General features: G+C 37.6%; 13 non-coding genes across 13 annotated transcripts; 5 read left to right on the forward strand and 8 right to left on the reverse strand.

The window, feature by feature from the left end:
* Positions 1-924: 924 nt before the first annotated feature.
* Positions 925-998, reverse strand: TRNAT-AGU (transfer RNA threonine (anticodon AGU)). The gene has a single exon. It is a non-coding gene; the product is annotated as a tRNA-Thr (tRNA).
* A 556-nt stretch (positions 999-1,554) lies between these two features.
* Positions 1,555-1,636, forward strand: TRNAR-UCU (transfer RNA arginine (anticodon UCU)). Its single transcript has one exon. It is a non-coding gene; the product is annotated as a tRNA-Arg (tRNA).
* Positions 1,637-2,965: 1,329 nt separating this feature from the next.
* TRNAT-AGU (transfer RNA threonine (anticodon AGU)) lies at positions 2,966-3,039 on the reverse strand. Its single transcript has one exon. It is a non-coding gene; the product is annotated as a tRNA-Thr (tRNA).
* A 556-nt stretch (positions 3,040-3,595) lies between these two features.
* Positions 3,596-3,677, forward strand: TRNAS-GCU (transfer RNA serine (anticodon GCU)). The gene has a single exon. It is a non-coding gene; the product is annotated as a tRNA-Ser (tRNA).
* A 1,973-nt stretch (positions 3,678-5,650) lies between these two features.
* TRNAS-GCU (transfer RNA serine (anticodon GCU)) lies at positions 5,651-5,732 on the forward strand. The gene has a single exon. It is a non-coding gene; the product is annotated as a tRNA-Ser (tRNA).
* A 1,194-nt stretch (positions 5,733-6,926) lies between these two features.
* Positions 6,927-7,000, reverse strand: TRNAT-AGU (transfer RNA threonine (anticodon AGU)). The gene has a single exon. It is a non-coding gene; the product is annotated as a tRNA-Thr (tRNA).
* A 1,832-nt stretch (positions 7,001-8,832) lies between these two features.
* Positions 8,833-8,906, reverse strand: TRNAT-AGU (transfer RNA threonine (anticodon AGU)). The gene has a single exon. It is a non-coding gene; the product is annotated as a tRNA-Thr (tRNA).
* Positions 8,907-16,612: 7,706 nt separating this feature from the next.
* On the reverse strand, positions 16,613-16,686 carry TRNAT-AGU (transfer RNA threonine (anticodon AGU)). The gene has a single exon. It is a non-coding gene; the product is annotated as a tRNA-Thr (tRNA).
* Positions 16,687-18,374: 1,688 nt separating this feature from the next.
* On the reverse strand, positions 18,375-18,448 carry TRNAT-AGU (transfer RNA threonine (anticodon AGU)). Its single transcript has one exon. It is a non-coding gene; the product is annotated as a tRNA-Thr (tRNA).
* A 1,695-nt stretch (positions 18,449-20,143) lies between these two features.
* On the reverse strand, positions 20,144-20,217 carry TRNAT-AGU (transfer RNA threonine (anticodon AGU)). The gene has a single exon. It is a non-coding gene; the product is annotated as a tRNA-Thr (tRNA).
* Positions 20,218-20,773: 556 nt separating this feature from the next.
* Positions 20,774-20,855, forward strand: TRNAR-UCU (transfer RNA arginine (anticodon UCU)). Its single transcript has one exon. It is a non-coding gene; the product is annotated as a tRNA-Arg (tRNA).
* A 1,329-nt stretch (positions 20,856-22,184) lies between these two features.
* Positions 22,185-22,258, reverse strand: TRNAT-AGU (transfer RNA threonine (anticodon AGU)). Its single transcript has one exon. It is a non-coding gene; the product is annotated as a tRNA-Thr (tRNA).
* Positions 22,259-22,814: 556 nt separating this feature from the next.
* On the forward strand, positions 22,815-22,896 carry TRNAS-GCU (transfer RNA serine (anticodon GCU)). The gene has a single exon. It is a non-coding gene; the product is annotated as a tRNA-Ser (tRNA).
* Positions 22,897-25,834: the final 2,938 nt, after the last annotated feature.

Below are 25,834 nucleotides of genomic sequence, written 5' to 3' on the forward strand. Positions count from 1 at the left end.
AATCTACTGGTTTTAATTTGTAAAGCTTAATGCCATCCTATATTCTGTAAAGAAATTATATCCTCTAATTCTTTTTAAAGTGTTTCAACAGCAGAGAATTTTTTTTCTCAATTGCACTATATTAGGGCTGTGGGAAATTAATATTTGATGACAAACAAGAGTAAAAGTCCTCTTTTTGGGGTAAAAACCCACAAAATGAGATGAAGAATAGAAAGCACTGCTGACATTCAAAATCAAGATTTTCCATTTACTAAATAGGCTCTTTGACCAACTAAGCCAAAGGACAAACAGGTGCGAAACATTAAAAAGCCTGCTTAGAGAGTTAAACAGCCCTAAACTGAGATAAAGAAGGAAAAGGACTGCTGGCATTCAAATTCAAGATTTTCCATTTACTAAATAGGCTCTTTGACCAACTAAGACAAAGGACAAACAGGTGTGATACATTAGAAAGCCTGCTTAGAGAGTTAAACAGCCCTAAACTGAGATAAAGAAGGAAGAGGACTGCTGGCATTCAAATTCAAATTCAAGATTTTCTGTTTACTAAACAGGCTCTTTGACCAACTAAGACAAACAGGTGTGATACATTAGAAAGCCTGCTTAGAGAGTTAAGAAGCCCCAAACTGACATAAAGAAAGAATAGCACTGCTGGCATTCAAATTCAAGATTTTCTGTTTACTAAACAGGCTCTTTGACCAACTAAGCCAAAGGACATAAAGGTGAGATACATTGGATAAACGGATTAGAGATGCATAGATAGGAGGCATTTCAAAACTAAATCAACTGGTTTTACATTGTCATGCTTGACGCCATCTTTCTTTATATCTCTTAGATAGAAGAGATTTTTAATCTCACAATTGCACTATCAGTCACAAGTGAAACACCTATTTTTAAGATAGGAAGCTTCTTTGTGAGGAGATGAAAACAAGGCACTGCTGAGATTCGAACTCAGGATCTCCTGTTTACTAGACAGGCGCTTTAACCAACTAAGCCACAGCACCAGAAGATGGCATGCATTTGAAATACAAGGAAGATTGAAGCACCAATCGAACATTCAACTGGTTAGCGCAGCAAAACAATATTGAGCTTGAGTTCCATTCCACGTAGAGCAGAAACATGGAATAAGATTTCAATCTCAGTCATAACACTTAAGAAGCCAAATAAATTTTGAAGAGCATTCATTTAAAAGACTGACAAATTTACAGAAGCTGTATCGAGGACAAAGGCTTTGAAGTTTTGCAATTGAATGAGCCATCTTTTAGCACAGCTGAAATTTGGGACTTGTTTTGCTTCCAAGTTATGACACAGAATAGACAGATTGAAGAAATGCCATGGCAAAACCAAAAGGAGGAAAAATTATGACTAATTGATATTAAAAACCTCAGCACTGGTTCATTTCTGATAGAGTTTTCCCCAAGCTAACTTCAAACAACAGGCACTGTAGTTGACGAGATAAGGCAACTCTGACAAAAGCCAACATACAATCTTCAGTGAAAAAACACTGACTGGTAAAAACCCTCTCAACATCTTCCCACCTAAACGCACAAGTGCTATGTAGACGAGGTGGCCGAGTGGTTAAGGCGATGGACTTCTAATCCATTGTGCTCTGCATGCATGGTTTTGAATCCCATCCTCGTCGGATTAAGCTGCTTCTTCTTTCGTGTTGAATGGTTTGGTTTTAATTTTTAACCCAAGCGGTGGACACTTCAAGCATGAAAGTTTACAATACTCCTGTACTGCTATCAAACTTTGCAGAGTCAGATCTGTAAATCTACTGGTTTTAGTTTGTAAAGCTTAATGCCATCCTATATTCTGTAAAGAAAATTATATCCTCTAATTCTTTTTAAAGTGTTTCAACAGCAGAGAATTTTTTTTCTCAATTGCACTATATTAGGGCTGTGGGAAATTAATATTTGATGACAAACAAGAGTAAAAGTCCTCTTTTTGGGGTAAAAACCCACAAAATGAGATGAAGAATAGAAAGCACTGCTGACATTCAAAATCAAGATTTTCCATTTACTAAATAGGCTCTTTGACCAACTAAGCCAAAGGACAAACACGTGCGAAACATTAAAAAGCCTGCTTAGAGAGTTAAACAGCCCTAAACTGAGATAAAGAAGGAAAAGGACTGCTGGCATTCAAATTCAAGATTTTCCATTTACTAAATAGGCTCTTTGACCAAATAAGACAAAGGACAATCAGGTGTGATACATTAGAAAGCCTGCTTAGAGAGTTAAACAGCCCTAAACTGAGATAAAGAAGGAAGAGGACTGCTGGCATTCAAATTCAAGATTTTCTGTTTACTAAACAGGCTCTTTGACCAACTAAGACAAACAGGTGTGATACATTAGAAAGCCTGCTTAGAGAGTTAAGAAGCCCCAAACTGACATAAAGAAAGAATAGCACTGCTGGCATTCAAATTCAAGATTTTCTGTTTACTAAACAGGCTCTTTGACCAACTAAGACAAACAGGTGTGATACATTAGAAAGCCTGCTTAGAGAGTTAAGAAGCCCCAAACTGACATAAAGAAAGAATAGCACTGCTGGCATTCAAATTCAAGATTTTCTGTTTACTAAACAGGCTCTTTGACCAACTAAGACAAAGGACAAACAGGTGTGATACATTAGAAAGCCTGCTTAGAGAGTTAAGAAGCCCCAAACTGACATAAAGAAAGAATAGCACTGCTGGCATTCAAATTCAAGATTTTCTGTTTACTAAACAGGCTCTTTGACCAACTAAGCCAAAGGACATAAAGGTGAGATACATTGGATAAATGGATTAGAGATGCATAGAAAGGAGGCATTTCAAAACTAAATCAACTGGTTTTACATTGTCATGCTTGAAGCCATCTTTCTTCCTTTAAATCTCTTAGATAGAAGAGATTTTTAATCTCACAATTGCACTATCAGTCGCAAGTGAAACACCTATTTTTAAGATAGGAAGCTTCTTTGTGAGGAGATGAAAACAAGGCACTGCTGAGATTCGAACTCAGGATCTCCTGTTTACTAGACAGGCGCTTTAACCAACTAAGCCACAGCACCAGAAGATGGCATGCATTTGAAATCCAAGGAAGATTGAAGCACCAATCGAACATTCAACTGGTTAGCACAGCAAAACAATATTGAGCTTGAGTTCCATTCCACGTAGAGCAGAAACATGGAATAAGATTTCAATCTCAGTCATAACACTTAAGAAGCCAAGTAAATTTTGAAGAGCATTCATTTAAAAGACTGACAAATTTACAGAAGCTGTATCGAGGATAAAGGCTTTGAAGTTTTGCAATTGAATGAGCCATCTTTTAGCACAGCTGAAATTTGGGACTTGTTTTGCTTCCAAGTTATGACACAGAATAGACAGATTGAAGAAATGCCATGGCAAAACCAAAAGGAGGAAAAATTATGACTAATTGATATTAAAAACCTCAGCACTGGTTCATTTCTGATAGAGTTTTCCCCAAGCTAACTTCAAACAACAGGCACTGTAGTTGACGAGATAAGGCAACTCTGACAAAAGCCAACATACAATCTTCAGTGAAAAAACACTGACTGGTAAAAACCCTCTCAACATCTTCCCACCTAAACCCACAGGTGCTATGTAGACGAGGTGGCCGAGTGGTTAAGGCGATGGACTGCTAATCCATTGTGCTCTGCATGCATGGGTTCGAATCCCAACCTCGTCGGATTAAGCTGCTTCTTCTTTCGTGTTGAATGGTTTGGTTTTCATTTTTAACCCAAGCGGTGGACACTTCAAGCATGAAAGTTTACAATACTCCTGTGCTGCTATCAAACTTTGCAGAGTCAGATCTGTAAATCTACTGGTTTTAATTTGTAAAGCTTAATGCCATCCTATATTCTGTAAAGAAAATTATATCCTCTAATTCTTTTTAAAGTGTTTCAACAGCAGAGAATTTTTTTTCTCAATTGCACTATATTAGGGCTGTGGGAAATTAATATTTGATGACAAACAAGAGTAAAAGTCCTCTTTTTGGGGTAAAAACCCACAAAATGAGATGAAGAATAGAAAGCACTGCTGACATTCAAAATCAAGATTTTCCATTTACTAAATAGGCTCTTTGACCAACTAAGCCAAAGGACAAACAGGTGTGATACATTAGAAAGCCTGCTTAGAGAGTTAAACAGCCCTAAACTGAGATAAAGAAGGAAGAGGACTGCTGGCATTCAAATTCAAGATTTTCTGTTTACTAAATAGGCTCTTTGACCAACTAAGACAAAGGACAAACAGGTGTGATACATTAGAAAGCCTGCTTAGAGAGTTAAACAGCCCTAAACTGAGATAAAGAAGGAAGAGGACTGCTGGCATTCAAATTCAAGATTTTCTGTTTACTAAACAGGCTCTTTGACCAACTAAGACAAAGGACAAACAGGTGTGATACATTAGAAAGCCTGCTTAGAGAGTTAAGAAGCCTCAAACTGACATAAAGAAAGAATAGCACTGCTGGCATTCAAATTCAAGATTTTCTGTTTACTAAACAGGCTCTTTGACCAACTAAGACAAAGGACAAACAGGTGTGACACATTAGAAAGCCTGCTTAGAGAGTTAAGAAGCCCCAAACTGACATAAAGAAAGAATAGCACTGCTGGCATTCAAATTCAAGATTTTCTGTTTACTAAACAGGCTCTTTGACCAACTAAGATAAAGGACAAACAGGTGTGATACATTAGAAAGCCTGCTTAGAGAGTTAAGAAGCCCCAAACTGACATAAAGAAAGAATAGCACTGCTGGCATTCAAATTCAAGATTTTCTGTTTACTAAACAGGCTCTTTGACCAACTAAGGCAAAGGACATAAAGGTGAGATACATTGGATAAACGGATTAGAGATGCATAGAAAGGAGGCATTTCAAAACAAAATCAACTGGTTTTACATTGTCATGCTTGACACCATCTTTCTTCCTTTATATCTCTTAGATAGAAGAGATTTTTAATGTCACAATTGTACTATCAGTCACAAGTGAAACACCTATTTTTAAGATAGGAAGCTTCTTTGTGAGGAGATGAAAACAAGGCACTGCTGAGAGTCGAACTCAGGATCTCCTGTTTACTAGACAGGCGCTTTAACCAACTAAGCAACAGCACCAGAAGATGGCATGCATTTGAAATCCAAGGAAGATTGAAGCACCAATCGAACATTCAACTGGTTAGCGCAGCAAAACAATATTGAGCTTGAGTTCCATTCCACGTAGAGCAGAAACATGGAATAAGATTTCAATCTCAGTCATAACACTTAAGAAGCCAAATAAATTTTGAAGAGCATTCATTTAAAAGACTGACAAATTTACAGAAGCTGTATCGAGGACAAAGGCTTTGAAGTTTTGCAATTGAATGAGCCATCTTTTAGCACAGCTGAAATTTGGGACTTGTTTTGCTTCCAAGTTATGACACAGAATAGACAGATTGAAGAAATGCCATGGCAAAACCAAAAGGAGGAAAAATTATGACTAATTGATATTAAAAACCTCAGCACTGGTTCATTTCTGATAGAGTTTTCCCCAAGCTAACTTCAAACAACAGGCACTGTAGTTGACGAGATAAGGCAACTCTGACAAAAGCCAACATACAATCTTCAGTGAAAAAACACTGACTGGTAAAAACCCTCTCAACATCTTCCCACCTAAACGCACAGGTGCTATGTAGACGAGGTGGCTGAGTGGTTAAGGCGATGGACTGCTAATCCATTGTGCTCTGCATGCATGGGTTCGAATCCCATCTTCGTCGGATTAAGCTGCTTCTTCTTTCGTGTTGAATGGTTTGGTTTTCATTTTTAACCCAAGCGGTGGACACTTCAAGCATGAAAGTTTACAATACTCCTGTGCTGCTATCAAACTTTGCAGAGTCAGATCTGTAAATCTACTGGTTTTAATTTGTAAAGCTTAATGCCATCCTATATTCTGTAAAGAAAATTATATCCTCTAATTCTTTTTAAAGTGTTTCAACAGCAGAGAATTTTTTTTCTCAATTGCACTATATTAGGGCTGTGGGAAATTAATATTTGATGACAAACAAGAGTAAAAGTCCTCTTTTTGGGGTAAAAACCCACAAAATGAGATGAAGAATAGAAAGCACTGCTGACATTCAAAATCAGGATTTTCCATTTACTAAATAGGCTCTTTGACCAACTAAGCCAAAGGACAAACAGGTGCGAAACATTAAAAAGCCTGCTTAGAGAGTTAAACAGCCCTAAACTGAGATAAAGAAGGAAAAGGACTGCTGGCATTCAAATTCAAGATTTTCCATTTACTAAATAGGCTCTTTGACCAACTAAGACAAAGGACAAACAGGTGTGATACATTAGAAAGCCTGCTTAGAGAGTTAAACAGCCCTAAACTGAGATAAAGAAGGAAAAGGACTGCTGGCATTCAAATTCAAGATTTTCCATTTACTAAATAGGCTCTTTGACCAACTAAGACAAAGGACAATCAGGTGTGATACATTAGAAAGCCTGCTTAGAGAGTTAAACAGCCCTAAACTGAGATAAAGAAGGAAGGGGACTGCTGGCATTCAAATTCAAGATTTTCTGTTTACTAAACAGGCTCTTTGACCAACTAAGACAAACAGGTGTGATACATTAGAAAGCCTGCTTAGAGAGTTAAGAAGCCCCAAACTGACATAAAGAAAGAATAGCACTGCTGGCATTCAAATTCAAGATTTTCTGTTTACTAAACAGGCTCTTTGACCAACTAAGCCAAAGGACATAAAGGTGAGATACATTGGATAAACGGATTAGAGATGCATAGATAGGAGGCATTTCAAAACTAAATCAACTGGTTTTACATTGTCATGCTTGACGCCATCTTTCTTCCTTTAAATCTCTTAGATAGAAGAGATTTTTAATCTCACAATTGCACTATCAGTCACAAGTGAAACACCTATTTTTAAGATAGGAAGCTTCTTTGTGAGGAGATGAAAACAAGGCACTGCTGAGATTCGAACTCAGGATCTCCTGTTTACTAGACAGGCGCTTTAACCAACTAAGCCACAGCACCAGAAGATGGCATGCATTTGAAATCCAAGGAAGATTGAAGCACCAATCGAACATTCAACTGGTTAGCGCAGCAAAACAATATTGAGCTTGAGTTCCATTCCACGTAGAGCAGAAACATGGAATAAGATTTCAATCTCAGTCATAACACTTAAGAAGCCAAATAAATTTTGAACAGCATTCATTTAAAAGACTGACAAATTTACAGAAGCTGTATCGAGGACAAAGGCTTTGAAGTTTTGCAATTGAATGAGCCATCTTTTAGCACAGCTGAAATTTGGGACTTGTTTTGCTTCCAAGTTATGACACAGAATAGACAGATTGAAGAAATGCCATGGCAAAACCAAAAGGAGGAAAAATTATGACTAATTGATATTAAAAACCTCAGCACTGGTTCATTTCTGATAGAGTTTTCCCCAAGCTAACTTCAAACAACAGGCACTGTAGTTGACGAGATAAGGCAACTCTGACAAAAGCCAACATACAATCTTCAGTGAAAAAACACTGACTGGTAAAAACCCTCTCAACATCTTCCCACCTAAACGCACAGGTGCTATGTAGAAGAGGTGGCCGAGTGGTTAAGGCGATGGACTGCTAATCCATTGTGCTCTGCATGCATGGGTTCGAATCCCATCCTCGTCGGATTAAGCTGCTTCTTCTTTCGTGTTGAATGGTTTGGTTTTCATTTTTAACCCAAGCGGTGGACACTTCAAGCATGAAAGTTTACAATACTCCTGTGCTGCTATCAAACTTTGCAGAGTCAGATCTGTAAATCTACTGGTTTTAATTTGTAAAGCTTAATGCCATCCTATATTCTGTAAAGAAAATTATATCCTCTAATTCTTTTTAAAGTGTTTCAACAGCAGAGAATTTTTTTTCTCAATTGCACTATATTAGGGCTGTGGGAAATTAATATTTGATGACAAACAAGAGTAAAAGTCCTCTTTTTGGGGTAAAAACCCACAAAATGAGATGAAGAATAGAAAGCACTGCTGACATTCAAAATCAAGATTTTCCATTTACTAAATAGGCTCTTTGACCAACTAAGCCAAAGGACAAACAGGTGCGAAACATTAAAAAGCCTGCTTAGAGAGTTAAACAGCCCTAAACTGAGATAAAGAAGGAAAAGGACTGCTGGCATTCAAATTCAAGATTTTCCATTTACTAAATAGGCTCTTTGACCAACTAAGACAAAGGACAAACAGGTGTGATACATTAGAAAGCCTGCTTAGAGAGTTAAACAGCCCTAAACTGAGATAAAGAAGGAAAAGGACTGCTGGCATTCAAATTCAAGATTTTCCATTTACTAAATAGGCTCTTTGACCAACTAAGACAAAGGACAATCAGGTGTGATACATTAGAAAGCCTGCTTAGAGAGTTAAACAGCCCTAAACTGAGATAAAGAAGGAAGAGGACTGCTGGCATTCAAATTCAAGATTTTCTGTTTACTAAACAGGCTCTTTGACCAACTAAGACAAACAGGTGTGATACATTAGAAAGCCTGCTTAGAGAGTTAAGAAGCCCCAAACTGACATAAAGAAAGAATAGCACTGCTGGCATTCAAATTCAAGATTTTCTGTTTACTAAACAGGCTCTTTGACCAACTAAGCCAAAGGACATAAAGGTGAGATACATTGGATAAACGGATTAGAGATGCATAGATAGGAGGCATTTCAAAACTAAATCAACTGGTTTTACATTGTCATGCTTGACGCCATCTTTCTTCCTTTATATCTCTAAGATAGAAGAGATTTTTAATCTCACAATTGCACTATCAGTCACAAGTGAAACACCTATTTTTAAGATAGGAAGCTTCTTTGTGAGGATATGAAAACAAGGCACTGCTGAGATTCGAACTCAGGATCTCCTGTTTACTAGACAGGCGCTTTAACCAACTAAGCCACAGCACCAGAAGATGGCATGCATTTGAAATCCAAGGAAGATTGAAGCACCAATCGAACATTCAACTGGTTAGCGCAGCAAAACAATATTGAGCTTGAGTTCCATTCCACGTAGAGCAGAAACATGGAATAAGATTTCAATCTCAGTCATAACACTTAAGAAGCCAAGAAAATTTTGAAGAGCATTCATTTAAAAGACTGACAAATTTACAGAAGCTGTATCGAGGACAAAGGCTTTGAAGTTTTGTAATTGAATGAGCCATCTTTTAGCACAGCTGAAATTTGGGACTTGTTTTGCTTCCAAGTTATGACACAGAATAGACAGATTGAAGAAATGCCATGGCAAAACCAAAAGGAGGAAAAATTATGACTAATTGATATTAAAAACCTCAGCACTGGTTCATTTCTGATAGAGTTTTCCCCAAGCTAACTTCAAACAACAGGCACTGTAGTTGACGAGATAAGGCAACTCTGACAAAAGCCAACATACAATCTTCAGTGAAAAAACACTGACTGGAAAAAACCCTCTCAACATCTTCCCACCTAAACGCACAAGTGCTATGTAGACGAGGTGGCCGAGTGGTTAAGGCGATGGACTGCTAATCCATTGTGCTCTGTATGCATGGGTTTGAATCCCATCCTCGTCAGATTAAGCTGCTTCTTCTTTCGTGTTGAATGGTTTGGTTTTCATTTTTAACCCAAGCGGTGGACACTTCAAGCATGAAAGTTTACAATACTCCTGTGCTGCTATCAAACTTTGCAGAGTCAGATCTGTAAATCTACTGGTTTTAATTTGTAAAGCTTAATGCCATCCTATATTCTGTAAAGAAAATTATATCCTCTAATTCTTTTTAAAGTGTTTCAACAGCAGAGAATTTTTTTTCTCAATTGCGCTATATTAGGGCTGTGGGAAATTAATATTTGATGACAAACAAGAGTAAAAGTCCTCTTTTTGGGGTAAAAACCCACAAAATGAGATGAAGAATAGAAAGCACTGCTGACATTCAAAATCAAGATTTTCCATTTACTAAATAGGCTCTTTGACCAACTAAGCCAAAGGACAAACAGGTGCGAAACATTAAAAAGCCTGCTTAGAGAGTTAAACAGCCCTAAACTGAGATAAAAAAGGAAAAGGACTGCTGGCATTCAAATTCAAGATTTTCCATTTACTAAATATTCTCTTTGACCAACTAAGACAAAGGACAAACAGGTGTGATACATTAGAAAGCCTGCTTAGAGAGTTAAACAGCCCTAAACTGAGATAAAGAAGGAAGAGGACTGCTGGCATTCAAATTCAAGATTTTCTGTTTACTAAACAGGCTCTTTGACCAACTAAGACAAACAGGTGTGATACATTAGAAAGCCTGCTTAGAGAGTTAAGAAGCCCCAAACTGACATAAAGAAAGAATAGCACTGCTGGCATTCAAATTCAAGATTTTCTGTTTACTAAACAGGCTCTTTGACCAACTAAGCCAAAGGACATAAAGGTGAGATACATTGGATAAACGGATTAGAGATGCATAGATAGGAGGCATTTCAAAACTAAATCAACTGGTTTTACATTGTCATGCTTGACGCCATCTTTCTTCCTTTATATCTCTTAGATAGAAGAGATTTTTAATCTCACAATTGCACTATCAGTCACAAGTGAAACACCTATTTTTAAGATAGGAAGCTTCTTTGTGAGGAGATGAAAACAAGGCACTGCTGAGATTTGAACTCAGGATCTTCTGTTTACTAGACAGGCACTTTAACCAACTAAGCCACAGCACCAGAAGATGGCATGCGTTTGAAATCCAAGGAAGATTGAAGCACCAATCGAACATTCAACTGGTTAGCGCAGCAAAACAATATTGAGCTTGAGTTCCATTCCACGTAGAGCAGAAACATGGAATAAGATTTCAATCTCAGTCATAACACTTAAGAAGCCAAATAAATTTTGAAGAGCATTCATTTAAAAGACTGACAAATTTACAGAAGCTGTATCGAGGACAAAGGCTTTGAAGTTTTGCAATTGAATGAGCCATCTTTTAGCACAGCTGAAATTTGGGACTTGTTTTGCTTCCAAGTTATGACACAGAATAGACAGATTGAAGAAATGCCATGGCAAAACCAAAAGGAGGAAAAATTATGACTAATTGATATTAAAAACCTCAGCACTGGTTCATTTCTGATAGAGTTTTCCCCAAGCTAACTTCAAACAACAGGCACTGTAGTTGACGAGATAAGGCAACTCTGACAAAAGCCAACATACAATCTTCAGTGAAAAAACACTGACTGGAAAAAACCCTCTCAACATCTTCCCACCTAAACGCACGGGTGCTATGTAGAAGAGGTGGCCGAGTGGTTAAGGCGATGGACTGCTAATCCATTGTGCTCTGTATGCATGGGTTCGAGTCCCATCTTCCGTCAGATTAAGCTGCTTCTTCTTTCGTGTTGAATGGTTTGGTTTTCATTTTTAACCCAAGCGGTGGACACTTCAAGCATGAAAGTTTACAATACTCCTGTGCTGCTATCAAACTTTGCAGAGTCAGATCTGTAAATCTACTGGTTTTAATTTGTAAAGCTTAATGCCATCCTATATTCTGTAAAGAAATTATATCCTCTAATTCTTTTTAAAGTGTTTCAACAGCAGAGAATTTTTTTTCTCAATTGCACTATATTAGGGCTGTGGGAAATTAATATTTGATGACAAACAAGAGTAAAAGTCCTCTTTTTGGGGTAAAAACCCACAAAATGAGATGAAGAATAGAAAGCACTGCTGACATTCAAAATCAAGATTTTCCATTTACTAAATAGGCTCTTTGACCAACTAAGCCAAAGGACAAACAGGTGCGAAACATTAAAAAGCCTGCTTAGAGAGTTAAACAGCCCTAAACTGAGATAAAGAAGGAAAAGGACTGCTGGCATTCAAATTCAAGATTTTCCATTTACTAAATAGGCTCTTTGACCAACTAAGACAAAGGACAAACAGGTGTGATACATTAGAAAGCCTGCTTAGAGAGTTAAACAGCCCTAAACTGAGATAAAGAAGGAAGAGGACTGCTGGCATTCAAATTCAAGATTTTCTGTTTACTAAACAGGCTCTTTGACCAACTAAGACAAAGGACAAACAGGTGTGATACATTAGAAAGCCTGCTTAGAGAGTTAAGAAGCCTCAAACTGACATAAAGAAAGAATAGCACTGCTGGCATTCAAATTCAAGATTTTCTGTTTACTAAACAGGCTCTTTGACCAACTAAGACAAAGGACAAACAGGTGTGACACATTAGAAAGCCTGCTTAGAGAGTTAAGAAGCCCCAAACTGACATAAAGAAAGAATAGCACTGCTGGCATTCAAATTCAAGATTTTCTGTTTACTAAACAGGCTCTTTGACCAACTAAGATAAAGGACAAACAGGTGTGATACATTAGAAAGCCTGCTTAGAGAGTTAAGAAGCCCCAAACTGACATAAAGAAAGAATAGCACTGCTGGCATTCAAATTCAAGATTTTCTGTTTACTAAACAGGCTCTTTGACCAACTAAGGCAAAGGACATAAAGGTGAGATACATTGGATAAACGGATTAGAGATGCATAGAAAGGAGGCATTTCAAAACAAAATCAACTGGTTTTACATTGTCATGCTTGACACCATCTTTCTTCCTTTATATCTCTTAGATAGAAGAGATTTTTAATCTCACAATTGTACTATCAGTCACAAGTGAAACACCTATTTTTAAGATAGGAAGCTTCTTTGTGAGGAGATGAAAACAAGGCACTGCTGAGAGTCGAACTCAGGATCTCCTGTTTACTAGACAGGCGCTTTAACCAACTAAGCAACAGCACCAGAAGATGGCATGCATTTGAAATCCAAGGAAAATTGAAGCACCAATCGAACATTCAACTGGTTAGAGCAGCAAAACAATATTGAGCTTGAGTTCCATTCCACGTAGAGCAGAAACATGGAATAAGATTTCAATCTCAGTCATAACACTTAAGAAGCCAAATAAATTTTGAAGAGCATTCATTTAAAAGACTGACAAATTTACAGAAGCTGTATCGAGGACAAAGGCTTTGAAGTTTTGCAATTGAATGAGCCATCTTTTAGCACAGCTGAAATTTGGGACTTGTTTTGCTTCCAAGTTATGACACAGAATAGACAGATTGAAGAAATGCCATGGCAAAACCAAAAGGAGGAAAAATTATGACTAATTGATATTAAAAAGCTCAGCACTCGTTCATTTCTGATAGAGTTTTCCCCAAGCTAACTTCAAACAGCAGGCACTGTAGTTGACGAGATAAGGCAACTCTGACAAAAGCCAACATACAATCTTCAGTGAAAAAACACTGACTGGTAAAAACCCTCTCAACATCTTCCCACCTAAACGCACAGGTGCTATGTAGACGAGGTGTCCGAGTGGTTAAGGCGATGGACTGCTAATCCATTGTCCTCTGCATGCATGGGTTCGAATCTCATCCTCGTCGGATTGAGCTGCTTCTTCTTTCGTGTTGAATGGTTTGGTTTTCATTTTTAACCCAAGCGGTGGACACTTCAAGCATGAAAGTTTACAATACTCCTGTACTGCTATCAAACTTTGCAGAGTCAGATCTGTAAATCTACTGGTTTTAATTTGTAAAGCTTAATGCCATCCTATATTCTGTAAAGAAAATTATATCCTCTAATTCTTTTTAAAGTGTTTCAACAGCAGAGAATTTTTTTTCTCAATTGCACTATATTAGGGCTGTGGGAAATTAATATTTGATGACAAACAAGAGTAAAAGTCCTCTTTTTGGGGTAAAAACCCACAAAATGAGATGAAGAATAGAAAGCACTGCTGACATTCAAAATCAAGATTTTCCATTTACTAAATAGGCTCTTTGACCAACTAAGCCAAAGGACAAACAGGTGCGAAACATTAAAAAGCCTGCTTAGAGAGTTAAACAGCCCTAAACTGAGATAAAGAAGGAAAAGGACTGCTGGCATTCAAATTCAAGATTTTCCATTTACTAAATAGGCTCTTTGACCAACTAAGACAAAGGACAATCAGGTGTGATACATTAGAAAGCCTGCTTAGAGAGTTAAACAGCCCTAAACTGAGATAAAGAAGGAAGAGGACTGCTGGCATTCAAATTCAAGATTTTCTGTTTACTAAATAGGCTCTTTGACCAACTAAGACAAAGGACAAACAGGTGTGATACATTAGAAAGCCTGCTTAGAGAGTTAAGAAGCCCCAAACTGACATAAAGAAAGAATAGCACTGCTGGCATTCAAATTCAAGATTTTCTGTTTACTAAACAGGCTCTTTGACCAACTAAGACAAAGGACAAACAGGTGTGGTACATTAGAAAGCCTGCTTAGACAGTTAAGAAGCCCCAAACTGACATAAAGAAAGAATAGCACTGCTGGCATTCAAATTCAAGATTTTCTGTTTACTAAACAGGTTGTTTGACCAACTAAGCCAAAGGACATAAAGGTGAGATACATTGGATAAACGGATTAGAGATGCATAGAAAGGAGGCATTTCAAAACAAAATCAACTGGTTTTACATTGTCATGCTTGACACCATCTTTCTTCCTTTATATCTCTTAGATAGAAGAGATTTTTAATCTCACAATTGTACTATCAGTCACAAGTGAAACACCTATTTTTAAGATAGGAAGCTTCTTTGTGAGGAGATGAAAACAAGGCACTGCTGAGAGTCGAACTCAGGATCTCCTGTTTACTAGACAGGCGCTTTAACCAACTAAGCCACAGCACCAGAAGATGGCATGCATTTGAAATCCAAGGAAGATTGAAGCACCAATCGAACATTCAACTGGTTAGCGCAGCAAAACAATATTGAGCTTGAGTTCCATTCCACGTAGAGCAGAAACATGGAATAAGATTTCAATCTCAGTCATAACACTTAAGAAGCCAAATAAATTTTGAAGAGCATTCATTTAAAAGACTGACAAATTTACAGAAGCTGTATCGAGGATAAAGGCTTTGAAGTTTTGCAATTGAATGAGCCATCTTTTAGCACAGCTGAAATTTGGGACTTGTTTTGCTTCCAAGTTATGACACAGAATAGACAGATTGAAGAAATGCCATGGCAAAACCAAAAGGAGGAAAAATTATGACTAATTGATATTAAAAACCTCAGCACTCGTTCATTTCTGATAGAGTTTTCCCCAAGCTAACTTCAAACAACAGGCACTGTAGTTGACGAGATAAGGCAACTCTGACAAAAGCCAACATACAATCTTCAGTGAAAAAACACTGACTGGTAAAAACCCTCTCAACATCTTCCCACCTAAACGCACGGGCACTATGTAGACGAGGTGGCCGAGTGGTAAAGGCGATGGACTGCTAATCCATTGTGCTCTGCATGCATGGGTTTGAATCCCAAACTCGTCGGATTAATCTGCTTCTTCTTTCGTGTTGAATGGTTTGGTTTTCATTTTTAACCCAAGCGGTGGACACTTCAAGCATGAAAGTTTACAATACTCCTGTGCTGCTATCAAACTTTGCAGAGTCAGATCTGTAAATCCACTGGTTTTAATTTGTAAAGCTTAATGCCATCCTATATTCTGTAAAGAAAATTATATCCTCTAATTCCTTTTAAAGTGTTTCAACAGCAGAGAATTTTATTTCTCAATTGCACTATATTAGGGCTGTGGGAAATTAATATTTGATGACAAACAAGAGTAAAAGTCCTCTTTTTGGGGTAAAAACCCACAAAATGAGATGAAGAATAGAAAGCACTGCTGACATTCAAAATCAAGATTTTCCATTTACTAAATAGGCTCTTTGACCAACTAAGCCAAAGGACAAACAGGTGCGAAACATTAAAAAGCCTGCTTAGAGAGTTAAACAGCCCTAAACTGAGATAAAGAAGGAAAAGGACTGCTGGCATTCAAATTCAAGATTTTCCATTTACTAAATAGGCTCTTTGACCAACTAAGACAAAGGACAATCAGGTGTGATACATTAGAAAGCCTGCTTAGAGAGTTAAACAGCCCTAAACTGAGATAAAGAAGGAAGAGGACTGCTGGCATTCAAATTCAAGATTTTCTGTTTACTAAACAGGCTCTTTGACCAACTAAGACAAACAGGTGTGATACATTAGAAAGCCTGCTTAGAGAGTTAAGAAGCCCCAAACTGACATAAAGAAAGAATAGCACTGCTGGCATTCAAATTCAAGATTTTCTGTTTACTAAACAGGCTCTTTGACCAACTAAGACAAAGGACAAACAGGTGTGATACATTAGAAAGCCTGCTTAGAGAGTTAAGAAGCCCCAAACTGACATAAAGAAAGAATAGCACTGCTGGCATTCAAATTCAAGATTTTCTGTTTACTAAACAGGCTCTTTGACCAACTAAGACAAAGGACAAACAGGTGTGATACATTAGAAAGCCTGCTTAGAGAGTTAAGAAGCCCCAAACTGACATAAAGAAAGAATAGCACTGCTGGCATTCAAATTCAAGATTTTCTGTTTACTAAACAGGCTCTTTGACCAACTAAGCCAAAGGACATAAAGGTGAGATACATTGGATAAACGGATTAGAGATGCATAGAAAGGAGGCATTTCAAAACAAAATCAACTGGTTTTACATTGTCATGCTTGACGCCAGCTTTCTTCCTTTATATCTCTTAGATAGAAGAGATTTTTAATCTCACAATTGCTCTATCAGTCGCAAGTGAAACACCTATTTTTAAGATAGGAAGCTTCTTTGTGAGGAGATGAAAACAAGGCACTGCTGAGATTCGAACTCAGGATCTCCTGTTTACTAGACAGGCGCTTTAACCAACTAAGCCACAGCACCAGAAGATGGCATGCATTTGAAATCCAAGGAAGATTGAAGAACCAATCGAACATTCAACTGGTTAGCGCAGCAAAACAATATTGAGCTTGAGTTCCATTCCACGTAGAGCAGAAACATGGAATAAGATTTCAATCTCAGTCATAACACTTAAGAAGCCAAGTAAATTTTGAAGAGCATTCATTTAAAAGACTGACAAATTTACAGAAGCTGTATCGAGGATAAAGGCTTTGAAGTTTTGCAATTGAATGAGCCATCTTTTAGCACAGCTGAAATTTGGGACTTGTTTTGATCCAAGTTATGACACAGAATAGACAGATTGAAGAAATGCCATGGCAAAACCAAAAGGAGGAAAAATTATGACTAATTGATATTAAAAACCTCAGCACTGGTTCATTTCTGATAGAGTTTTCCCCAAGCTAACTTCAAACAACAGGCACTGTAGTTGATGAGATAAGGCAACTCTGACAAAAGCCAACATACAATCTTCAGTGAAAAAACACTGACTGGTAAAAACCCTCTCAACATCTTCCCACCTAAACGCACTGGTGCTATGTAGACGAGGTGGCTGAGTGGTTAAGGCGATGGACTGCTAATCCATTGTGCTCTGCATGCATGGGTTCGAATCCCACCCTCGTCGGATTAAGCTGCTTCTTCTTTCGTGTTGAATGGTTTGCTTTTCATTTTTAACCCAAGCGGTGGACACTTCAAGCATGAAAGTTTACAATACTCCTGTGCTGCTATCAAACTTTGCAGAGTCAGATCTGTAAATCTACTGGTTTTAATTTGTAAAGCTTAATGCCATCCTATATTCTGTAAAGAAAATTATATCCTCTAATTCTTTTTAAAGTGTTTCAACAGCAGAGAATTTTTTTCTCAATTGCACTATATTAGGGCTGTGGGAAATTAATATTTGATGACAAACAAGAGTAAAAGTCCTCTTTTTGGGGTAAAAACCCACAAAATGAGATGAAGAATAGAAAGCACTGCTGACATTCAAAATCAAGATTTTCCATTTACTAAATAGGCTCTTTGACCAACTAAGCCAAAGGACAAACAGGTGCGAAACATTAAAAAGCCTGCTTAGAGAGTTAAACAGCCCTAAACTGAGATAAAGAAGGAAAAGGACTGCTGGCATTCAAATTCAAGATTTTCCATTTACTAAATAGGCTCTTTGACCAACTAAGACAAAGGACAATCAGGTGTGATACATTAGAAAGCCTGCTTAGAGAGTTAAACAGCCCTAAACTGAGATAAAGAAGGAAGAGGACTGCTGGCATTCAAATTCAAGATTTTCTGTTTACTAAACAGGCTCTTTGACCAACTAAGACAAACAGGTGTGATACATTAGAAAGCCTGCTTAGAGAGTTAAGAAGCCCCAAACTGACATAAAGAAAGAATAGCACTGCTGGCATTCAAATTCAAGATTTTCTGTTTACTAAACAGGCTCTTTGACCAACTAAGCCAAAGGACATAAAGGTGAGATACATTGGATAAACGGATTAGAGATGCATAGATAGGAGGCATTTCAAAACTAAATCAACTGGTTTTACATTGTCATGCTTGACGCCATCTTTCTTCCTTTATATTTCTTAGATAGAAGAGATTTTTAATCTCACAATTGCACTATCAGTCACAAGTGAAACACCTATTTTTAAGATAGGAAGCTTCTTTGTGAGGAGATGAAAACAAGGCACTGCTGAGATTCGAACTCAGGATCTCCTGTTTACTAGACAGGCGCTTTAACCAACTAAGCCACAGCACCAGAAGATGGCATGCATTTGAAATCCAAGGAAGATTGAAGCACCAATCGAACATTCAACTGGTTAGCGCAGCAAAACAATATTGAGCTTGAGTTCCATTCCACGTAGAGCAGAAACATGGAATAAGATTTCAATCTCAGTCATAACACTTAAGAAGCCAAATAAATTTTGAAGAGCATTCATTTAAAAGACTGACAAATTTACAGAAGCTGTATCGAGGACAAAGGCTTTGAAGTTTTGCAATTGAATGAGCCATCTTTTAGCACAGCTGAAATTTGGGACTTGTTTTGCTTCCAAGTTATGACACAGAATAGACAGATTGAAGAAATGCCATGGCAAAACCAAAAGGAGGAAAAATTATGACTAATTGATATTAAAAACCTCAGCACTGGTTCATTTCTGATAGAGTTTTCCCCAAGCTAACTTCAAACAACAGGCACTGTAGTTGACGAGATAAGGCAACTCTGACAAAAGCCAACATACAATCTTCAGTGAAAAAACACTGACTGGAAAAAACCCTCTCAACATCTTCCCACCTAAACGCACGGGTGCTATGTAGAAGAGGTGGCCGAGTGGTTAAGGCGATGGACTGCTAATCCATTGTGCTCTGTATGCATGGGTTCGAATCCCATCCTCGTCAGATTAAGCTGCTTCTTCTTTCGTGTTGAATGGTTTGGTTTTCATTTTTAACCCAAGCGGTGGACACTTCAAGCATGAAAGTTTACAATACTCCTGTGCTGCTATCAAACTTTGCAGAGTCAGATCTGTAAATCTACTGGTTTTAATTTGTAAAGCTTAATGCCATCCTATATTCTGTAAAGAAATTATATCCTCTAATTCTTTTTAAAGTGTTTCAACAGCAGAGAATTTTTTTTCTCAATTGCACTATATTAGGGCTGTGGGAAATTAATATTTGATGACAAACAAGAGTAAAAGTCCTCTTTTTGGGGTAAAAACCCACAAAATGAGATGAAGAATAGAAAGCACTGCTGACATTCAAAATCAAGATTTTCCATTTACTAAATAGGCTCTTTGACCAACTAAGCCAAAGGACAAACAGGTGCGAAACATTAAAAAGCCTGCTTAGAGAGTTAAACAGCCCTAAACTGAGATAAAGAAGGAAAAGGACTGCTGGCATTCAAATTCAAGATTTTCCATTTACTAAATAGGCTCTTTGACCAACTAAGACAAAGGACAAACAGGTGTGATACATTAGAAAGCCTGCTTAGAGAGTTAAACAGCCCTAAACTGAGATAAAGAAGGAAGAGGACTGCTGGCATTCAAATTCAAATTCAAGATTTTCTGTTTACTAAACAGGCTCTTTGACCAACTAAGACAAACAGGTGTGATACATTAGAAAGCCTGCTTAGAGAGTTAAGAAGCCCCAAACTGACATAAAGAAAGAATAGCACTGCTGGCATTCAAATTCAAGATTTTCTGTTTACTAAACAGGCTCTTTGACCAACTAAGCCAAAGGACATAAAGGTGAGATACATTGGATAAACGGATTAGAGATGCATAGATAGGAGGCATTTCAAAACTAAATCAACTGGTTTTACATTGTCATGCTTGACGCCATCTTTCTTCCTTTATATCTCTTAGATAGAAGAGATTTTTAATCTCACAATTGCACTATCAGTCACAAGTGAAACACCTATTTTTAAGATAGGAAGCTTCTTTGTGAGGAGATGAAAACAAGGCACTGCTGAGATTCGAACTCAGGATCTCCTGTTTACTAGACAGGCGCTTTAACCAACTAAGCCACAGCACCAGAAGATGGCATGCATTTGAAATCCAAGGAAGATTGAAGCACCAATCGAACATTCAACTGGTTAGCGCAGCAAAACAATATTGAGCTTGAGTTCCATTCCACGTAGAGCAGAAACATGGAATAAGATTTCAATCTCAGTCATAACACTTAAGAAGCCAAATAAATTTTGAAGAGCATTCATTTAAAAGACTGACAAATTTACAGAAGCTGTATCGAGGACAAAGGCTTTGAAGTTTTGCAATTGAATGAGCCATCTTTTAGCACAGCTGAAATTTGGGACTTGTTTTGCTTCCAAGTTATGACACAGAATAGACAGATTGAAGAAATGCCATGGCAAAACCAAAAGGAGGAAAAATTATGACTAATTGATATTAAAAACCTCAGCACTGGTTCATTTCTGATAGAGTTTTCCCCAAGCTAACTTCAAACAACAGGCACTGTAGTTGACGAGATAAGGCAACTCTGACAAAAGCCAACATACAATCTTCAGTGAAAAAACACTGACTGGTAAAAACCCTCTCAACATCTTCCCACCTAAACGCACAAGTGCTATGTAGACGAGGTGGCCGAGTGGTTAAGGCGATGGACTTCTAATCCATTGTGCTCTGCATGCATGGTTTTGAATCCCATCCTCGTCGGATTAAGCTGCTTCTTCTTTCGTGTTGAATGGTTTGGTTTTAATTTTTAACCCAAGCGGTGGACACTTCAAGCATGAAAGTTTACAATACTCCTGTACTGCTATCAAACTTTGCAGAGTCAGATCTGTAAATCTACTGGTTTTAGTTTGTAAAGCTTAATGCCATCCTATATTCTGTAAAGAAAATTATATCCTCTAATTCTTTTTAAAGTGTTTCAACAGCAGAGAATTTTTTTTCTCAATTGCACTATATTAGGGCTGTGGGAAATTAATATTTGATGACAAACAAGAGTAAAAGTCCTCTTTTTGGGGTAAAAACCCACAAAATGAGATGAAGAATAGAAAGCACTGCTGACATTCAAAATCAAGATTTTCCATTTACTAAATAGGCTCTTTGACCAACTAAGCCAAAGGACAAACACGTGCGAAACATTAAAAAGCCTGCTTAGAGAGTTAAACAGCCCTAAACTGAGATAAAGAAGGAAAAGGACTGCTGGCATTCAAATTCAAGATTTTCCATTTACTAAATAGGCTCTTTGACCAAATAAGACAAAGGACAATCAGGTGTGATACATTAGAAAGCCTGCTTAGAGAGTTAAACAGCCCTAAACTGAGATAAAGAAGGAAGAGGACTGCTGGCATTCAAATTCAAGATTTTCTGTTTACTAAACAGGCTCTTTGACCAACTAAGACAAACAGGTGTGATACATTAGAAAGCCTGCTTAGAGAGTTAAGAAGCCCCAAACTGACATAAAGAAAGAATAGCACTGCTGGCATTCAAATTCAAGATTTTCTGTTTACTAAACAGGCTCTTTGACCAACTAAGACAAACAGGTGTGATACATTAGAAAGCCTGCTTAGAGAGTTAAGAAGCCCCAAACTGACATAAAGAAAGAATAGCACTGCTGGCATTCAAATTCAAGATTTTCTGTTTACTAAACAGGCTCTTTGACCAACTAAGACAAAGGACAAACAGGTGTGATACATTAGAAAGCCTGCTTAGAGAGTTAAGAAGCCCCAAACTGACATAAAGAAAGAATAGCACTGCTGGCATTCAAATTCAAGATTTTCTGTTTACTAAACAGGCTCTTTGACCAACTAAGCCAAAGGACATAAAGGTGAGATACATTGGATAAATGGATTAGAGATGCATAGAAAGGAGGCATTTCAAAACTAAATCAACTGGTTTTACATTGTCATGCTTGAAGCCATCTTTCTTCCTTTAAATCTCTTAGATAGAAGAGATTTTTAATCTCACAATTGCACTATCAGTCGCAAGTGAAACACCTATTTTTAAGATAGGAAGCTTCTTTGTGAGGAGATGAAAACAAGGCACTGCTGAGATTCGAACTCAGGATCTCCTGTTTACTAGACAGGCGCTTTAACCAACTAAGCCACAGCACCAGAAGATGGCATGCATTTGAAATCCAAGGAAGATTGAAGCACCAATCGAACATTCAACTGGTTAGCACAGCAAAACAATATTGAGCTTGAGTTCCATTCCACGTAGAGCAGAAACATGGAATAAGATTTCAATCTCAGTCATAACACTTAAGAAGCCAAGTAAATTTTGAAGAGCATTCATTTAAAAGACTGACAAATTTACAGAAGCTGTATCGAGGATAAAGGCTTTGAAGTTTTGCAATTGAATGAGCCATCTTTTAGCACAGCTGAAATTTGGGACTTGTTTTGCTTCCAAGTTATGACACAGAATAGACAGATTGAAGAAATGCCATGGCAAAACCAAAAGGAGGAAAAATTATGACTAATTGATATTAAAAACCTCAGCACTGGTTCATTTCTGATAGAGTTTTCCCCAAGCTAACTTCAACCAACAGGCACTGTAGTTGACGAGATAAGGCAACTCTGACAAAAGCCAACATACAATCTTCAGTGAAAAAACACTGACTGGTAAAAACCCTCTCAACATCTTCCCACCTAAACCCACAGGTGCTATGTAGACGAGGTGGCCGAGTGGTTAAGGCGATGGACTGCTAATCCATTGTGCTCTGCATGCATGGGTTCGAATCCCAACCTCGTCGGATTAAGCTGCTTCTTCTTTCGTGTTGAATGGTTTGGTTTTCATTTTTAACCCAAGCGGTGGACACTTCAAGCATGAAAGTTTACAATACTCCTGTGCTGCTATCAAACTTTGCAGAGTCAGATCTGTAAATCTACTGGTTTTAATTTGTAAAGCTTAATGCCATCCTATATTCTGTAAAGAAAATTATATCCTCTAATTCTTTTTAAAGTGTTTCAACAGCAGAGAATTTTTTTTCTCAATTGCACTATATTAGGGCTGTGGGAAATTAATATTTGATGACAAACAAGAGTAAAAGTCCTCTTTTTGGGGTAAAAACCCACAAAATGAGATGAAGAATAGAAAGCACTGCTGACATTCAAAATCAAGATTTTCCATTTACTAAATAGGCTCTTTGACCAACTAAGCCAAAGGACAAACAGGTGTGATACATTAGAAAGCCTGCTTAGAGAGTTAAACAGCCCTAAACTGAGATAAAGAAGGAAGAGGACTGCTGGCATTCAAATTCAAGATTTTCTGTTTACTAAATAGGCTCTTTGACCAACTAAGACAAAGGACAAACAGGTGTGATACATTAGAAAGCCTGCTTAGAGAGTTAAACAGCCCTAAACTGAGATAAAGAAGGAAGAGGACTGCTGGCATTCAAATTCAAGATTTTCTGTTTACTAAACAGGCTCTTTGACCAACTAAGACAAAGGACAAACAGGTGTGATACATTAGAAAGCCTGCTTAGAGAGTTAAGAAGCCTCAAACTGACATAAAGAAAGAATAGCACTGCTGGCATTCAAATTCAAGATTTTCTGTTTACTAAACAGGCTCTTTGACCAACTAAGACAAAGGACAAACAGGTGTGACACATTAGAAAGCCTGCTTAGAGAGTTAAGAAGCCCCAAACTGACATAAAGAAAGAATAGCACTGCTGGCATTCAAATTCAAGATTTTCTGTTTACTAAACAGGCTCTTTGACCAACTAAGATAAAGGACAAACAGGTGTGATACATTAGAAAGCCTGCTTAGAGAGTTAAGAAGCCCCAAACTGACATAAAGAAAGAATAGCACTGCAGGCATTCAAATTCAAGATTTTCTGTTTACTAAACAGGCTCTTTGACCAACTAAGGCAAAGGACATAAAGGTGAGATACATTGGATAAACGGATTAGAGATGCATAGAAAGGAGGCATTTCAAAACAAAATCAACTGGTTTTACATTGTCATGCTTGACGCCATCTTTCTTCCTTTATATCTCTTAGATAGAAGAGATTTTTAATCTCACAATTGTACTATCAGTCACAAGTGAAACACCTATTTTTAAGATAGGAAGCTTCTTTGTGAGGAGATGAAAACAAGGCACTGCTGAGAGTCGAACTCAGGATCTCCTGTTTACTAGACAGGCGCTTTAACCAACTAAGCCACAGCACCAGAAGATGGCATGCATTTGAAATCCAAGGAAGATTGAAGCACCAATCGAACATTCAACTGGTTAGCGCAGCAAAACAATATTGAGCTTGAGTTCCATTCCACGTAGAGCAGAAACATGGAATAAGATTTCAATCTCAGTCATAACACTTAAGAAGCCAAATAAATTTTGAAGAGCATTCATTTAAAAGACTGACAAATTTACAGAAGCTGTATCGAGGACAAAGGCTTTGAAGTTTTGCAATTGAATGAGCCATCTTTTAGCACAGCTGAAATTTGGGACTTGTTTTGCTTCCAAGTTATGACACAGAATAGACAGATTGAAGAAATGCCATGGCAAAACCAAAAGGAGGAAAAATTATGACTAATTGATATTAAAAAGCTCAGCACTCGTTCATTTCTGATTGAGTTTTCCCCAAGCTAACTTCAAACAGCAGGCACTGTAGTTGACGAGATAAGGCAACTCTGACAAAAGCCAACATACAATCTTCAGTGAAAAAACACTGACTGGTAAAAACCCTCTCAACATCTTCCCACCTAAACGCACAGGTGCTATGTAGACGAGGTGGCCGAGTGGTTAAGGCGATGGACTGCTAATCCATTGTCCTCTGCATGCATGGGTTCGAATCTCATCCTCGTCGGATTGAGCTGCTTCTTCTTTCGTGTTGAATGGTTTGGTTTTCATTTTTAACCCAAGCGGTGGACACTTCAAGCATGAAAGTTTACAATACTCCTGTACTGCTATCAAACTTTGCAGAGTCAGATCTGTAAATCTACTGGTTTTAATTTGTAAAGCTTAATGCCATCCTATATTCTGTAAAGAAAATTATATCCTCTAATTCTTTTTAAAGTGTTTCAACAGCAGAGAATTTTTTTTCTCAATTGCACTATATTAGGGCTGTGGGAAATTAATATTTGATGACAAACAAGAGTAAAAGTCCTCTTTTTGGGGTAAAAACCCACAAAATGAGATGAAGAATAGAAAGCACTGCTGACATTCAAAATCAAGATTTTCCATTTACTAAATAGGCTCTTTGACCAACTAAGCCAAAGGACAAACAGGTGCGAAACATTAAAAAGCCTGCTTAGAGAGTTAAACAGCCCTAAACTGAGATAAAGAAGGAAAAGGACTGCTGGCATTCAAATTCAAGATTTTCCATTTACTAAATAGGCTCTTTGACCAACTAAGACAAAGGACAATCAGGTGTGATACATTAGAAAGCCTGCTTAGAGAGTTAAACAGCCCTAAACTGAGATAAAGAAGGAAGAGGACTGCTGGCATTCAAATTCAAGATTTTCTGTTTACTAAATAGGCTCTTTGACCAACTAAGACAAAGGACAAACAGGTGTGATACATTAGAAAGCCTGCTTAGAGAGTTAAGAAGCCCCAAACTGACATAAAGAAAGAATAGCACTGCTGGCATTCAAATTCAAGATTTTCTGTTTACTAAACAGGCTCTTTGACCAACTAAGACAAAGGACAAACAGGTGTGGTACATTAGAAAGCCTGCTTAGACAGTTAAG

This window comes from Dendrobates tinctorius, unplaced genomic scaffold (genome assembly GCF_039654945.1).
Source record: "Dendrobates tinctorius isolate UK_male_01 unplaced genomic scaffold, ASM3965494v1 ptg000254l, whole genome shotgun sequence".
In the NCBI taxonomy this organism is placed as follows: domain Eukaryota; kingdom Metazoa; phylum Chordata; class Amphibia; order Anura; family Dendrobatidae; genus Dendrobates; species Dendrobates tinctorius.